The following is a 17,426-nucleotide window of genomic DNA, read 5'->3' as shown; positions in this document are numbered from 1 at the left end:
CATACAGCGTGAAGTTAAGTCAGAAAGAGAAAAACAAATATCGTATATTAACGCATATATGTGGAATCTGTAAAAATTGGTATAGACGATCTTATTTACAAAGCAGAAATAGAGACACAGACGTAGAGAACAAACGTGTGGATAGTAAGCAGGAAGGGGCGGGTGGGATGAATTGGGAGATTGGGATTGACATATATACACTCTTGATACTATGTATAAAATAGATAACTAATGAGAACCTACTGTATAGCACAGGGAACTACTCAGTGCTCTGTGGTGACCTAAATGAGAAGGAAATCCAAAATAGAGGGGATATATGTATATACATATGGCTGATTCACTTTGCTGTGCAGTATAAACTAACACAATATTGTCAAGCAACTATACTCCAATTAACAAAAAAAGGAACTAACGGAAGGCACAGAATTCAGTGATATATCTTAAGGTGTTGCTAGCTTGTCGGAGGAAAAGATCTCAAGAGAATGGGCAGCTGTTAGTAAAGTGGAACTGTGCCTGGTGTAGAGGCAATAACCTGACTCATTTCCAGGGTAAGGAGGGAGAGAGGATTTCGGCAACCCCCATTTTAGACTTCCAAGATACCATGGACAGTCTCAATCCATGGGGCACTTGGGTGCCTGATAAAGGACACTAGAGCTCCAGTATGCTTTGAGAACCTATCACTTTCCCCATAAAATCCCGAGGACCAGAATCTAAAATAGTTACTGAAGCCCTGGTAGCCAGAATCAATTCTCACCCCCCACTCCCTACTGCTCTCTCACTATCTCTGTCTCTATCTCTTATATAATTTTTTAACATCTTTATTGGAGTGTAATTGCTTTACAATGGTATGTTAGTTTCTGCTTTATAACAAAGTGAATCAGTTATGCATATACATATGTTCCCATATCTCTTATATAATTAACAATTTCTTCTCTTTCACTACTGAATCTAATGGAGAAGAGTTACTGTTGATGCTAAATTAACAAGAAGTAATTAGCATGAGATTGAGAACTGGACAGATTTTGGGTTGCATCCTGCCTCGGCCTCTTAATGGTTATATAAGTTTGACCGAGTGATTCAAATTCTACCAGCCTCAGTTTTTTTCTATCAGCAAAATACGGATAATGATTTTGGGGGGGAACATTGTGAAGATTGCATTAAATAATGTGTGTGGAATGCCTAGTTTGGTACATGGTAATACCCAACAAATATTCAATAGAATAATGAAATTGGATTTGTCTTATTTCTGGGCACAGGTTATGGCATTCATTACTCTATGCACTCCATCTTTCTAGATTTTTGATCCTCTTAGGACATTTTTTTTCTTAGACCTTTGTTCTGAAAGTCATTCTTATTCTTCCACAACCCAAACTTTTATGCTGAATCTTTTCTAACATGGAGAAAAGTTGCAAAATAAAACAGTGATTTTTTAATACCATCTAGGTTCAACAATTAACCAGTATTTTGCCATATTTGCTCTAATTCTCTATATTTGTACCTTTTTAAAATCTAAGCATTTAAAAATTGCAGACACCATGAGACCTCTCCCTAAATATTTCATTTGGCATGCACTTTCTAAAAACAAGGACTCTTTCCTTCATAACCCTAAGGACATTATCACTTCTGAGGATATTAACATTAACGCCACATCCTCACTTAATATCAAGTCCATAATGAACATTTCTCAATTGTTCTAAAATGTCTTTTATAACTATGTTTCTTTAGTCTTTGAAGCAGCATCCAATCAAGGTATAAATACTACATTCAGTTATGTCTTTTTTTATTTCTTTAATATAAAACAGTTGTCCCAATTTTCCCATGACATTGATTTTTTTAAAGAGTGCAAATCACTTTTTTCTGTAGAATAATTCAACTCCCGGATCTGTCTGATTAAAACCCATTCTTCGGATCTAGCCCCACATCTCTTACTCACTGGCCCTGTGGTCTTTGAAGTGGCCACCTTGCTGATAGATTAGCTGCTAAGACGCTGAATCCTTCTTCCAGCCTGCAGGAAAATCTGACTGAGTCTTTAATGTTGATATCACTTTGGAAGAATGTCCAGAGGAGGAAAGTCAACATTGGAACTGACACTGAGGAGCTCTGTGTTCCTTCCACCAAGAGTACTGAAACCCAGGAGAGAGTCCCACCTGCCAAGCATAATGGAAGTGTCATCCAGGAAAAGGGGAGATGGTCACAGTGACCTCTGGAGATTCCCTTGCAGGTTAAAGAGTTCAGTGAAGGATGTCCTTTGCCAATGGCTCCCGAGTCATTTATCTGGCAGCCCAGAGCCCTCCTTCGTGGTGTCTTGACTAAGGGTTGCAGAGTTTTTCACAAGTCAGGAGAATCTCATTTGCCAAGAATTCTAATTGAATCCTTTGTAGGCTTCTCATAGTTCCCGGACCACATGAGAATGAAGATCCTTGCAGAAGAAGTCAAGAAAATTTTTCTGGCTAGATATATTTAATAGAGTTTCTTTTTGTCTCTTTCCTATAGGTCAGCAGAGACCAATAAAATTTTATGCAATGACGAAAATGTTACTTTTCTTTTGCTGTGCTGTCCAACATAGTAGCCACTAGCTGCACGTAGCCACTGGATATTTGAGATGGGCTAGTATAACTGAGGAATGAATTTTCAAATTTAATTTAACATTAAGAAATTTAAATGCAAATGTACATAGCCACATTGGCTAGTGGCTACTGTGTTGAAAAGCAGAACTACAGACAGTGTTATCACTTGAATCTAATTTCCAGATTTGGAGACCAGGGTCTACTCTTACTAATTCCATTCTCCTCTCCTCCCCTTCTCTTCAGTACGGTAGAGGAACATACGTTATTTTCAACTCTCCAGGCCCTCATTTCCCCTTTCTTAGACCAGTCACAGGATGTGTAGGAGCCAGCAAAGGAGTCAGCCACACAGCAGCTGATGCTAAGAAAGGAAGCCTGCCACCCTGAGTGGTACCACCCACTCTTGCTTTTCCATCTAAGCCTTTCATCTTCCCATCTGACAACTTGCTCTGAATCTTCACCCTCTTTGTTGGTACGCTGACTCCTGGGAAGTCAGCTCATAGGAACTCTGCTTCAGAGTTGACAGAGACTTGATTTTCAGGATCTAAGTTCTTTGAGAGGAGCTGACCAACACTTTGGCTTTGTCTAAGAGGCTGTGCTTCGTCGTGATTCGGTTGCCAGATAGACAAGAAGGAAATGGCAATGACAGTTGCCACAAAATGACAATGACAGCAGTGATTACATTTCATTGTATATGAAGACCTTGGCACTTGTATTAACATGTATTTCATCTTTATAATAACTCATATAATACATATTATGAGTTCTTACTTTACAGATGAGGAAACACGATGTTCAGAAGGGTGTAAGACTTGCCCAAGAGCATACAACTAGGCAGGGAGGGGCTAGGAATTAAAATGTAATCTGCCTAATTTCATCGCTCTTTCTAGGGCTTCTGATTATGACAGTAATTTTCTGCCTTAAATCTATCCTGTTTCTGTCTCTGTTTTTTACTCTCTTTCTTTGTACACACACACACACACACGGACACACACACATTTGTGAATTTTCCAGGCATCTGAATTGTACACCTTTAATTTACAAACTCTTAAATGAAAAATCATTTAACTTGACAAAATTGCTGATATATTGTACTTGTCCTGCCCTACTAAACAATTAAGCCTTTCTGGATACACATACATTATAAAACTGCACTGTGATATAGTCGAGTTCTAGTGAGGCAAGTAGAATAGTTTGCCTGCATGAACCAGCTTCAAGTCACCAAGCTTTGTTGTTGTCCTTGTGATAAACTACACATAACACAAAATTTTCATTTTAACTGCTTTTAAGTTTACAGTTTTGTGGTATTAAGTATATTCACATTGTTCTGTGTGGTTGGTTGGTTTGTTTTTTACTTAGGATAAGTCTTTTTTTAAAAATTTTATTGAGGTATAATTGACAAATAAAATTATAAGACATTTATAGTCATTCACACTCTTGTACAACCGTCACTGCTACCCATCTCCAGAAATTTTTCATCATCCCAAACTGAAATTCTGTACCCATTAAATAATAATTCCCCAACCTTCCCTTCCCCTCAGCCCCTGGTAAGCACTACTCTACTTTCTGTGTGTATGGATGTGACTGTTCCAGGCACTAGAGCTTGGAGCTTCCTGGTTGCTGTTTTGCTGACATCACTTTTCAAGTCACTGAGAGCTTTTCAGGCCAATGCCCTTCTTGCCTACAAGGGGTGGGGGTGGGAGATTGGTGTGGGGAGGGAACAAGGCATGGGAAGTACAGGGTTAAGGCCAGGGTGACACTGAAGAGCCTTCATGCATTCAGTTCCCATTTTTCCAAGAACAAAGTGGGGAATAGTTGCCAGCTATATATTCAACACCTTTCCTTTCCTTTAAAGATACATTTATTCCTAAATCTGGTAGCCTCACAGAAAAAATACATTTATTCTTAAATTCTGGTAGCCTCAAGGAGTAAAAGCTGAGATAATTCAAGAGCCAGATGATTTTTATTAATGGAGGAAATAAATATTTGACCACGACATTCATCGAATTCTTTTCTACTTTAGTGCCAGTGGGGAACTAGATTTGGGAGACATCTGAGCACACTCAAAACCAACTAGTAGAACCAACTGGGTTCTGTTTCAGCCAGAGACTCGCCAATTCATTTCAATATCGTCTGCATTCTGTGTCTTCCTCTTCTCCCAAGAGATACAGAAGGTTAAAAACAGGATCTCCTCCCTGAAGTAAGAAGCTGAATTCATATATTTTTGATTTGGTACATTACTGAATATTTTAGGATCTGGTGTACTTTCAGTGAAAACAAGCCTTTCTTAAAGTAATTGAGAGATATATGAAATTCTCATTATCAGAAGTGAAATGTTGATCCCTTTGAATTATGCAGGGAAGAATAAATATCTAATTATTTTAGCCTAATCATCATTATTCCTTTTCATCTCCCAACACCCTAGTCATTTCTCATTGTTTTTTTTCTCCCTACCCCATCAGCTCTTTTAAAAGGCCATCCTTTTGAGTTCAGCTGAGATAAAAGAGGCTTAAAGATAAGAAACAACAGAAATCCCTGCACTTCATGGGGATTACAAGTGGAGTTAACATGGCTATATAGAATGAAGCCCCAGCTTGGGGCCTGGAAATGACAAGGTTATTTATTCTCTGAAATCCTAGGCACTGGTTAGGCTGTTATTAATCACAGGGACTACAGGGCTGGGGTGGGCAAACTTCATTTGCAGATGGAAAGCTACTGGGCTGTGAGTCTCTATAGCGGTACTCTTAAAAACAATGTCTGCATTTGGAAAATTTAATTTTTTGAAAACTGTCGAAAATTAAGTATAATTGAATTAATCTCTCATTGCTCCTTCCCCACCCCCACACTTTAATGGTACATATCTTTTAACCATTTTCCTTTTTAGTTCATTTGGTGGTTCCCATTAGAATTTTAAATGCTTTTTCTACTTCTGTTTCTTGACATATCAACTTTAGACAGCACCAGTCTACTCTCTACAACAAAATCGAGAGTTTTGGAACATTTGTAACTCATCTTCTTGAGCCATACCTAAATTTTGTCATTTATATTATTATTTTAGTTCTTCTGGTAATTCCCTTTATAACTGTAAATGATAAATATTCACATTCACACTTCTTGATTTATCAGCTTTAGAGAATACTTTTGAAGGGAGAATAAGTTAGTACACTTATAATTGCTTCCATTTCTTCTCTTCCCTTCACCTACTAACTTTTGCTGTTGTTGTTGGTTATTTAACTTCTATACTGTTAAGGTTCGTAGCACTTACATTTTTCTCCAATACCTGTTATATTACTTTCTGCTTTTGTCTATAGGTTAATTTTCACAATTAAGATTTCCCCCAAATAGGGGATTAAATGGATTAAAGACTTAAATGTAAGACCTGAAACCATAAAACTTCTTAGGAGAAAACATTGGCAGTACACTCTTTGACATTAATTAGTCTTAGCAATATTTTTTTGGATATATCTCCTCAGGCAAGGGAAAAGAAAAGCAAAAATAAACATACAGGACTACATCAAATTGAAATGCTTTTGCAGAGTGAAGAAAAATATCAACAAAATGAAAAGGCCACCTACAGAATGGCAGAAGATATTTGCAAATGAAATATCTGATAAGCAGTTAATATCCAATATATACAAAGAACTCATACAACTCAACATCAAAAAAAACAACCTGATTAAAAAATGGGCAGAGCTCCTGAATAGACATTTTTATAAAGAAGACGTACGGATAACTAATAGGCACATGAAAAGATGCTCAACATCACTATTCATCAGGGAAATGCAAATCAAGGCCACAGAGCGATCGTCTCATGCCTGTTAGAATGGCCATCATCAAAAAGACAACAAATAGCAAGTGTTGGCGAGGATGTGGAATAAAGGGAACCCTTGTTGGTGGGAATGTAAATTGGTGCAGACACTATAGAAAACAGTATGGAAATTCCTCAAAAAATTAAAAATGTAACAGTCATATAATCTAGCAGTTTCACTCCGGGTATTTATTCACAGAAAATGAAACGCTAATTAGAAATGATATATGCACCACTATGTTCACTGCAGCATTATTTACAATGGCCAAGATATGGAAGCAACCTAAGTGCCTATCAATAGATGAATGGATAAAGAAGATTTGGTATATATACACAGTGGAGTATTAGCCATCAGAAAGAATGAAATCCTTGTAGTGAGGTGGATGGACCTAGAGACTGTCATACAGAGTGAAGTAAGTCAGAAAGAAAAACAAATACTGTATGCTAACACATATATATGGAATCTAAAAAAAAAAGTGGTTCTGACAAACCTAGGGGAAGGACAGAAATAAAGACGCAGACATAGAGAATGGACTTGAGGACATGGGGAGGGGGAAGGGTAAGCTGGGACAAAGTGAGAGAGTAGCATTGACATATATACACTGCCAAATGTAAAATAGATAGCTAGTGGGAAGCAGTTGCATCGCACAGGGAGGTCAGCTCTGTGCTGTGTGACCACCTAGAGGGGTGCAGTAGAGAGGGTGGGAGGGAGATGCAAGAGGGAGGGGATATGGGGAAATATGTATACGTATAGCTGATTCACTTTGTTATAAAGCAGAAACTAACACACCTCTGTAAAGCAATTATACTCCAATAAAAATGTGAAAAAAAGAAAAAGGATGAAATCTTGCCATTTGTGAAAACACGGATGGACCTAGAGGGTATCATGCTAAGTGAAATGAGTCAGACAAGAGAAAGGCAAATACTGTACACCTTCACTTATACGTGGAATCTAAACAAAAAAAATGAACAAACATAACTAAACATAAACAGAGTCATATATACAGAGAATAAACATGTGGTTGCCAGAGGGGAGGGTGTAGGCGGAAAGAAATAAGTGAGGGAGATTAGGAGGTACAAACTTTTAGTTACAAGATAAATGAGTCAGGGACATAAAATGTACAGTGTGGGGAATACAGTCAATAATTATGTAATCTCTTAGTATGGTAACAGATAGTAACTAGACTTATCATTACTACTTATCATGGTATGATTCCAGTTAAAAGATAAATAAGTACTAGAGATATAACGTACAACATAAGTGTAGTTTACACTGCGGTATGTTATACGTGTAGGTTGTTGAGGGTAAATCCTAAGATTTCTCATTGAATGGAAACATTTTTTTTTCTATTTCTTTAATTTTGTGTCTATATGAGTTGATGGATCTTCACTATACTTACTGTGATGATAATTTAATGATGTGTATAAGTTAAATCAATGTTCTGTACACCACAAAAATTCCTAAAGTGTCAAGACCTATTAGATTCTGTGTTTTTCTCTTTTTGTTTTTTTTTGAGTTTTCTTTGTTTTCTAGGTACCACACAGTGCTGCTACTTCTGTATCTCATGTTATCCTCTTCCTTTTACATTTTTTTTCCTGGAGTACCTCTTTGAGGAGTTTTCTTTTTAAAGATGAGTTATCTGATTCTTACGTTTTATGAGATCTGGAACGTTTGAAAAGCATTTTGTTCAATACTTGTTTAATGGTTTGGTTGGGTATATATGTCAGGGTTTAAAAATTAGAAATTTGAAAAAAAAAAAAGTTGTGTTGTCTTTTGGCATCCAGTATTGCTGATGAGAAATTTGATGTTAGTTTGATTTTTTTTCCCTCCAACTCTGGAAGCTTTTATAATTCCTCTTTGTTCTTGGACATCTGAAATTCCCTGAGTTAGTCTGATTTTTTTTTTTTTTTTCTCCAACTCTGGAAGCTTTTATAATTCCTCTTTGTTCTTGGACATCTGAAATTCCCTGAGTTGTTTCAATGTGCAGATTTTTCCCTCCACTGATTTTGGTAGCCATTGGAATCCATTTGAAACTGCACTTTTTTTTTTTTTTTTTTCAGTTCAAGGAAACTTTCTTCTAGCTTCGTCTTGGTATTTAGACCTATCTATTCTATTACTCAGGACAATTACTGAACTCTTTTTTTTTTTCAGTAACGTGTTTACTTTTCTGAAATTATTTTTTTTCTTTGCTTCCTTTTCCCAGATTAGATGCCTATTTTTGTTTTTGGAAGAAACAGCTTTTGTTCTGTCTGAAGATACTTATTAGAATAATTTTAAAGTTCTCTTCCTTGGTCAGCTCTAATTTCTCTGTGGTCAAATATTCCTTTTTCCATTTTGGGCTTGCTTTTTTGTGCTGTAAAATTTCCCTAAATATCTCAGGATCCTGAGCTGCTGGTTCAGTTTCATAAATGAACAGATATTGTTTTGTGTCCCATACCATGTCCTCTGGCCCCCTTTGGATTTTAGCTGCTGTCCTGGGGGACAGGTCCCTTCCACTGCCAATGGCCTGCCACTTCTCTCCAGAGTTCTGCCTTGGGGGCTTTGAAACCTGCTGGACAGCATGGAAATGTGGTTGGGAGCTGTCTCCAGGGACATTCCTCACCCACTATCTCAATGCGGAAATCAGTTGATAATGCTTCAGCCTCTTGTTCTTCAGGGGGACAATTCTGTGACACATTCTACATGGTTCCTAGGAGGGGCCTGGCAAGATGGATTCCTAGTTTCCTACAATAGCAACCCTCAAATTGTACATTCTTTATTGAATTTCCTCATCCCTGTCTCACTCCAGCTTCCTGGAAGCACCTCCCATATACCTACCTGTATCCATGTTCTTGTGTCAAGTTCGATTTTGTGGGCATGTAAACAAAGACCGTGATTAGTATACCCAGGAGACTCGGCTTTTCTCTGGAGCTGTGTAAATCTCCCTCTCCAATAGCCCTCTTCCCTGGATGAGAGGACTGACTTTGAGTTCTGTTATGCCAGGGGGTGTTTTTGACAAGCAGTTTCCTTGGAGGGTGCCTAGATAGAGAACAGACAATTTGCTGGGGTACTGCAGTAACCTAATAATGAGGATTTTCCCCAGGAGTGGGGGGCACATTGGTGCATTTGACTCTGGGAGGAGCTGTTTGTTTATTTATTCATTTATTTATTTTTCTCTTCATTGTTTGAACTGTAAGCCCAGGGTTGTCTCTGTCTTGCCCTGGAGAGGAGGGGGTACAGGAAGAGTGTTGTTTTTCTGACCAAGCAGGTAATTAATTACCATGATGATTAGCCCAGGGCATGAGCCCTTCTTGGCATAAGTTGATAGCGTTTGAAGCTTCTCTGAAGCTCCATTTTGAAAGATATCTCTTACTTGTAATGCTGTGATGATGCTTTAAGTTGTGATTTTCTGTTTCATTTGTCCTGTCAATATCTTTTGTTTTCTATCTTCTATAACTTCCTCAAATTTTCTGGTCCATTGATGGCCCCCTTCTTGTTACGAGCATGATTGTATGTACATTTTTCCCACTTAAATAGATCATGTAATGGGTGCACATGTATATGCTGGGTCCATCATCTTGAATAATATTCTCTCGTTTTAGATGATGCCACAGACATAGAGCCTCAGAATCTAGACTTGAGCTCACTTCTCGTTCTGTACCTTGTGCCCTTCTGTTTCATCATTATACTCAGAGCTCTGAGTGCAGTTAAGGCAGACTTCACATGGAAAGGTGGCCATATTTTGAAAGAAAGCACAGGGAATCAAAGGGAACTCAAAGAGGGGGAATATAGGGATAACAAAACAGGATCTCTCGTATCATTGGCTTGATGGTAATGGAGAGCTTGCTTCCTATTCTTGCCACTTCTTTTAAGTGAAGCCTTTATTTATAGGAGAAACGCTCAATATATCTGGCCTCATTGGCACTTGAACTTCAACGACCTTGGGTTGTGATAAAGTAACATTGTGGTACTGGAAGAGAATTATGAAATCAGAAATACTTCACCTTCTTCTAGTCTAATTGACTCTGGAGATTTAGGCAAATCTTTCTGTCTCTGAGCTGGCTTTAATTTCCTTATGTATCAAATGAGGATAGAACCAATGACTTTTAAAATTCTCTGTTTCAAAATCTAAGCAGGGCTTCCCTGGTGGCGCAGTGGTTGAGAGTCCGCCTGCCAATGCAGGAGACACGGGTTCGAGCCCTGGTCTGGGAAGATCCCACATGCCGCGGAGCAACTAGGCCCGTGAGCCACAACTACTGAGCCTGCGCGTCTGGAGCCTGCGCGTCTGGAGCCTGTGCTCTGCAACAAGAGAGGCCGCGGTAGTTAGAGACCTGCGCACCGCGATGAAGAGTGGCCTCTGCTTGCCACAACTAGAGAAAGCCCTCGCACAGAAACGAAGACCCAACACAGCCAAAAATAAATAAATAAAAATTTAAAAAAAAAAAAAAAATCTAAGCAAACAGAGGGAGGCAAGTGCAACTTAGTTAATTGACAAGGTTACTGATAAAGAGCTATACGGGTATGATCCTTATAGGGTATGGCATTAAGATGTGCGTCTTGGTCCAGTAATTGTTACAGGTTATCCTGAGTGCCAGGCTAGATTCCAATTAAGGTTTAGTCTTCAACAGTGTTAACCTGTGAAAGGCACAGGCACACACAGTTACTCCAGTGCAGACTCTCCCAGTTGAAGGCCACCAGACATTTTTCCTGAGTAGAGATCCATCCATTCTAGCAGTAGCTGATTCGTTTCTCTTATGCTTATTTTCTATACTTCTACATAGTTGTTCCTTCTGAGAGAAGCTATTGCCATAATATACCTAACTAGAACAGCTCAAGCCCCAAGCGTTCATCCTGTATTATTTGCTGAAGACCCTGACCTAAGATTCTCAGGGCAGAGCCTAGTGTTTGGGGGTGGGGGGTGCAGGGGAACTTCAAGTTATTAAATCCCATCCTGATGGCTGGCTTAGATCTGGCTTCTGTCTCAATTTTCCTGCACCGAGATCCTGCTTCCTGTTCATCTGGTGACTTCCCAGAAATTCTATTCTGAAGGGCCTAGTGTTAGTTGTATGTTTGAAAGGGGGAGCTGTGGGTCTTACTTTGAAGTATATATATTCATGTTATACAGCATATGTATACCGAGTACCCTGTTTCAATTTGTTAAAGCAGTTCAGCTACTTTGTCTTGTCCTTGTTGGCTTCGTCCTCAGGAGACTGGATATGCACCATCTCTACTTTGGGTTCTTCTGAGATGGAGAGGCTTCCAGGACCATCAAGGCACAGCATCATGTATGCACTGACATGGGGCCTACCTCCAAGCCCGTTTATGCCGATGTTTATCTCAGTCACGGGCCACAGCTGGCACGCCCAGCCCTTTGTCCCACTAATTTATGGCTTCTGTTCAGTCTGCCTGACTCTCCTGCAGAGCTTTGTACCTACCCACGTTCACCAGAGGGATCCTCACTTTTGCAGACTGTTTCAGGGTGTACCACTTTGCACCCAGATAATGGATATCTCCTGACTGCCCGAAAGTGTCAGGGCCATGGCTCTCTCAAAGCCATGCTCAAAAGAGCCTCATCAGTATCTATCTGCAGTCCCATTTGGTTCTCAAGCAGGGATTCCATGAGAGAAAGAAGTTGTCACTGCCTTTCACAAATCATTAAGAGAAGGAAAACAGGAGAGCTGAAAGATTGGCATCACAATGACAGTAGGCCATTACAAACAGGTTAAGAGCCTTCTTTTCTTAAGTTTCTTACCCCCAACTGCTGTTCAAATAATCAAAAAGTGATCCTCCCTGAAACTGATTTAATTCTCAGGAGCAATGAAAAGACATTTAAAGGGCAAGCCAACTTCATAAAATGACATTAAAAGCTTTTAAAATGTGTTTTGTTCTAAAGGGTGTTTGCAAATGTCAGAGGTAACGTATTGATTATAGCCCTAGCAGTTCTTGCTCAGGGATGCCTAGCTGCCTTTGGCTTAACTAATGCTATTGAATCCTCTTGGTATGAATGATCTCCACTACCTTGCTTTGTTTGCCTAAACTTTCCCGACCCACTGGACTTTATCCACAAATGAACAAAAGGTGTATTAAATCTTTGATGTTTATAATTCTTGTGGCACTTAACTTCTCATGTAAATTGCATAGAGATAAAATCTTGAAACTGGTAATGGAAGTTAGTTGCCCTATAAACTCCTGAGATGTCCCATAGGCTCCCGGAAAATGTTGAAATTTGGTTGCTTCATCTGAGGCTGTGATTGTGAGTGCCTAAACAAACGAAAAAGCCACCTTGAAAGGGGACGCATAATCCCCTTTAAATCAAGATGGGGGTCAAACCTCTTCCATATTTCCTGGGCTCTGGCCTCCATGATGAAAATATCTCTGATACTCTTGTTTGCAGATACTTACCAGCTATTAGTGGGAGCCAAGAATATTGTGGAGAAAGTTGATATCATCATAACAAACACAGTCTTGGATGAGTCCTTTAATCTCTCTGAACTGTTGTTCCCAATTTCCAAACAATGGAGACCATAATAACTGCTTTGACTACAGGGTCATACTAAGGCTCCAAGGAAATGAGAATGGTGCACTTGTGTGCTCTGGTTTACAGGTTATAAGGGCCTTGCAATAACTGGGGAGGCTGAAGCTGATAACTTCCCTATTGATTTTTAGGAACATCCAGAATCTAGACATGAGATGTGTTCATGCCGTTTAACCTAGCCAGGCATTAGGTATGAGCACTAAATCGTGTGTGATCACTTATATCAGCGCATGCCAACTGTAGCTGTAGCAGTGGGCTGAACTCACAGTTTGCCCAAAGACCAAAGACTGCCTAATTCATCAACAGAGTAAAACTCCTAGTAAGTAATAGATATGGTTTTGGTTTACTATTTTAAAGATTTTATACAGTGTAATAAGATCTTATTCTTTTTAGGGGAGAGGGGATAGCTTATTTTTGTTATAAAGTGATAACATGCTCATGGTAAACAAATTAAAATAGTGATGAAGTGAGTAGTGTGAAAATTAAAAATCTTTTCCCTGACTCCTATCGCATTCTTCAGGGGAAATCGCTGTTAATGTGTTTTTGTATATCTCGCTAGATATTGTCTATTGTAACAGGAATGAACATCTATTCACACTCTTCAGCACCTTTCCTTTTCCCCCCTTAAATATATATAAACATATATATATTTCATATATGTGTGATTGATCTACTTCATATATATATATATATATATATTTTTTTTTTTTTTTTTTTTTTTGCGGTATGCGGGCCTCTCACTGTTGTGGCCTCTCCCGTTGCGGAGCACAGACTCCGGACGCGCAGGCTCAGCGGCCATGGCTCACGGGCCCAGCCGCTCCGCGGCATGTGGGATCTTCCCGGACTGGGGCACGAACCCGTGTCCCCCTGCATCGGCAGGCGGACTCTCAACCACTGCGCCACCAGGGAATCCCCTATCTACTTCATATTTTAATGGATACATATCACATGGATATGACATAATGTATTCAACTACTTCCCTGTTGATGTACAATAGGTTTCTTTAAATTTTATTTGTTACTAAAAACTGTGCTGTAAATACCCTAGAACACGTAATTTACATTATTTTGTAAGCTGAGTAAAAGCCATACTTCCTTTTGCTGCCAATTTTTTATTTAGAAATTTTCAAACCTACAGTAAGGTTGAAAGAAAAGCATGAAGAACCCCCAGATTTCCTTTATCTAGAGTCACTAATGGTAAACACTTTACCACTTTTGCTTTCTTTCTAAATATATATTGATATTTATACATCTTGCAGAACTGTTTGGATGTAAGTTGAACACATTATGACATGTCGCCCCTAAATACTTCACCATGTATCTCCTAAGAACTAGGCCACTCTCCTATAAAGCCATAATGCCATAGACATACCCATGAAATTCAAAATAAAATTACCAATATTATATATTACCTAGTATATAGCCCATATTCAAATTTCTACAAATTTCCTCATTTTTTTCTAAAATGTTCTTTATAGAGATTATTTATTGCTGTTCATATCAGATCCAGGCAATGCATTTGATTGGCATGTTTCGTAGTCTCATTTAATCTAGGACCGTTCTCTGGATATTTCATGTTGCTGCTGTTGTGAAAATGAGTTGTTTAAGATATTTAGGCCAGTTATTTTATAGAATGTCACACAGTCAGGACTTGTCTCTTTGTTCCCACAGGATTAGATTCAAGTTAAACGTTTGTGGTAGGAATATTGCATAGAGGACGTGGTGTATGTCTCATTGCATCCCATTAGGAGGCAGTGGGATTTCAGGTTCTTGGATCACTGGTGATGATCACTTCAGACTGTTTTCTCCAGCTCACTCCATAATCGTTTGTGTCCTTTGTAACTGAGTAATCTGTGTGATCCATTTGAGACTGTATGACTGTCTTACTCCTCCACAGCCTTTACCCACTTGTTTTGTTTTCTGTTGATGATCGCTGCCTGCCTTAATCATCATGTTCTAGCTGAAAATGATGATTTTATAATTCTATCATATCGTCTTTGGTGCTGCTCATAGATTCTTGATTGTTTTCTCCCCAGTGTGTTATAATTCACCCACATGCTTCAATTGTACTAAATTTGCCAGTGGAGCCCTGTCTCTTGGCTCATTAGTCCTGGCTATTTTTCCTTGCTTTCTAGCACAGGCTGTCCCAAGATTACTCTGCACTTCCCTGGTTCTAAACCTGGAGGCACTTGCTCCTCCACAGGGCCCTGGATCTCTTTACATGGGAGTCATTTTTTGGAAGCAAGATCTGAGTGCTAGGTATGCTCATTGTTACAGTAGCAAAAACAAGCAAACATACAGACAAATTCTTTTTTTAAAAAAAGAGTATGAAACAGAGATCATATATTGTCCTTGAAGCCTAAAGAATTCATTATGTGTCCTTTACAGAAAAAAAAAAAAATGTTTCCCAATCACTCTTCTGGGCTTTTTCAGCGTACAGAGCTAGGAAAATATATTTTGAAAATAATACTGTGTTTATACTATTACCTCCAATTCAATTCCAGCACCACAGGTTTTTCATGACTTTCTCCCATTATGGATTTGTAACTCCCTTTTTTGCAAAGAAAACCAGGTTTCCAACAAAAATTATATGTTTACTTATTTGCTGTTTCCTATGATACATCCCAAGCAGTTTCAGAAATACTACATCAATACCACAGGCAGGGTACTGTGTTCAAAAGTTATTCAGTTAATTCCTTTCCCCCTGTAGTTATTTGATTAGCGTGATATATACTAGGTTCCTTTGTTTTTGTTTGTATTTAATATCTCAGTAAAGCAAGTCACACAGATTTTTTGGTTTCCCAGTACGTATAAGTTTTTCACACTGTACTTTAGTCTGTTAAGTGTGAAATAACATTATGTCTAAAAAAACAATGATCTTATCTTCATTTAAAAAATACCTTATCGCTAAAAAATGCTAACCATCCTATGAGCCTTCAGTGAGTCGTAATCTTTTTGCTGGTGGAGGGTCCTGCCTGGTTGTTGATGGCTGCTGACTGATCGGGGCAGTGGTTGCCAAAGTTTGGGGTGGCTGTTTTATTCTTAAAATAGGACAACAGTGAAGTTTGCTGCATTGATTGACTCTTCCTTCCATGAATAATTTCTCTATAGCATGCAATGCTGTTTGATAACATTTTACTCACAGTAGAACTTCTTTCAAATTGGAGTCAACTTTCTCAAACCCTGGCACTGCTTTATCAACTAAGTTTACGTAATATTCTAAACCCTTTGTTGTCATTTCAACAAGCTTCACAGCATCTTCACCATGAGAAATTCCATCTCAAGAAATGACTTTCTTAGCTCATCCATAAGAAGCAACTCCTCATCTGCTCAAGTTTTATCATGAGATTGCAACAATTCAGTCCCATCTTCAGGCTCCACGTCTAATTCTAGTTCTCCTGCTATTTCCACCACATCCGCAGCTAATGCCCCCACTCACATCTTAAAACCCCTCAAAGTCATCTCCAAGGGTTGGAATCAACTTCTTCTAAACTTGTGTTAATGTTGATATTTTGACCTGTGCCCATGAATCACAAATGTTCTTAATGGCATCTAGAATGATGAATCCTTTCCAGAAGGTTTTCAGTTGACTTTGCCCAGATCCGTCAGAGTAATCACTATCTATGACAACTATAGCTTCACAAAATATATTCTTAAATAATAACTCTTGAAAGTCAGAATGACTCCTTGATCCATGGGCTGCAGAAGGGATGTTGTATTAGCAGGCATGAAAACAACATTAATCTCTTTGTACGTCTCCATCAGAACTCTTGAGTGACCAGATACATTGTCAATAAGCAGTCATATTTTGAAAGGCTAGAGGAGAAGGAGAGAGATGGGAGGAATGGCTGGTCAGTAGAGCAGTCGGAACACATACAGTTTATGGATTAAGTTCACTGTTTTACATGAGCATGGTTCAGGTAACCCCCAAACAGGTGTAATAGTATCATCAAAAATCACTGATCACAGATCACCGTAACAAATATAATAATAAAGAACAAGCTTGAAATACTGTAAGAATTACCAAAATGTGACACAGAGATAACAAGTAGGAAAATGCTGTTGGAAAATAGCACAGATAGACTTACTGGACACAGGGTTGCTACAAATCTTCATTTGTAAAAAATGCAATACCTGCAAGGTACAATAAAGCAAAGTGTGATAAAACGAGGTATGCCTGTATTATTTCTTATTGTGGAGGTGCAACTTTAAGGTAAATTTCCAGAAGTGGAATAACTGTGTCAAAGAGTAAATAATGAATATGCAATTTTGGCAAACATTGTCAGTTTCCCCTCCATGAGGTTTTTTTCCATTTCTTACTGCATCAGTAATGTATGAATATGCCTTTCCCAAGATTCTCATCAACAGAGTTGTGCTTGTCAATCTTTTTGCCAATTTTGTAGGTGAAAAATGATATCCCAGTTTAGTTTTGATTTGCATTCCTTTTAATTATAAGTTGCACAAATTTTCGTATGTTAAAGGACAATTTATCTCTTTCTTATGTAATAACTATTTCTGTGTTGTACTCATTTGTTTTTTG

This window comes from Phocoena sinus, chromosome 11 (genome assembly GCF_008692025.1).
Source record: "Phocoena sinus isolate mPhoSin1 chromosome 11, mPhoSin1.pri, whole genome shotgun sequence".
Taxonomy (NCBI): Eukaryota; Metazoa; Chordata; class Mammalia; order Artiodactyla; family Phocoenidae; genus Phocoena; species Phocoena sinus.
This window is presented reverse-complemented; position numbering follows the sequence as displayed.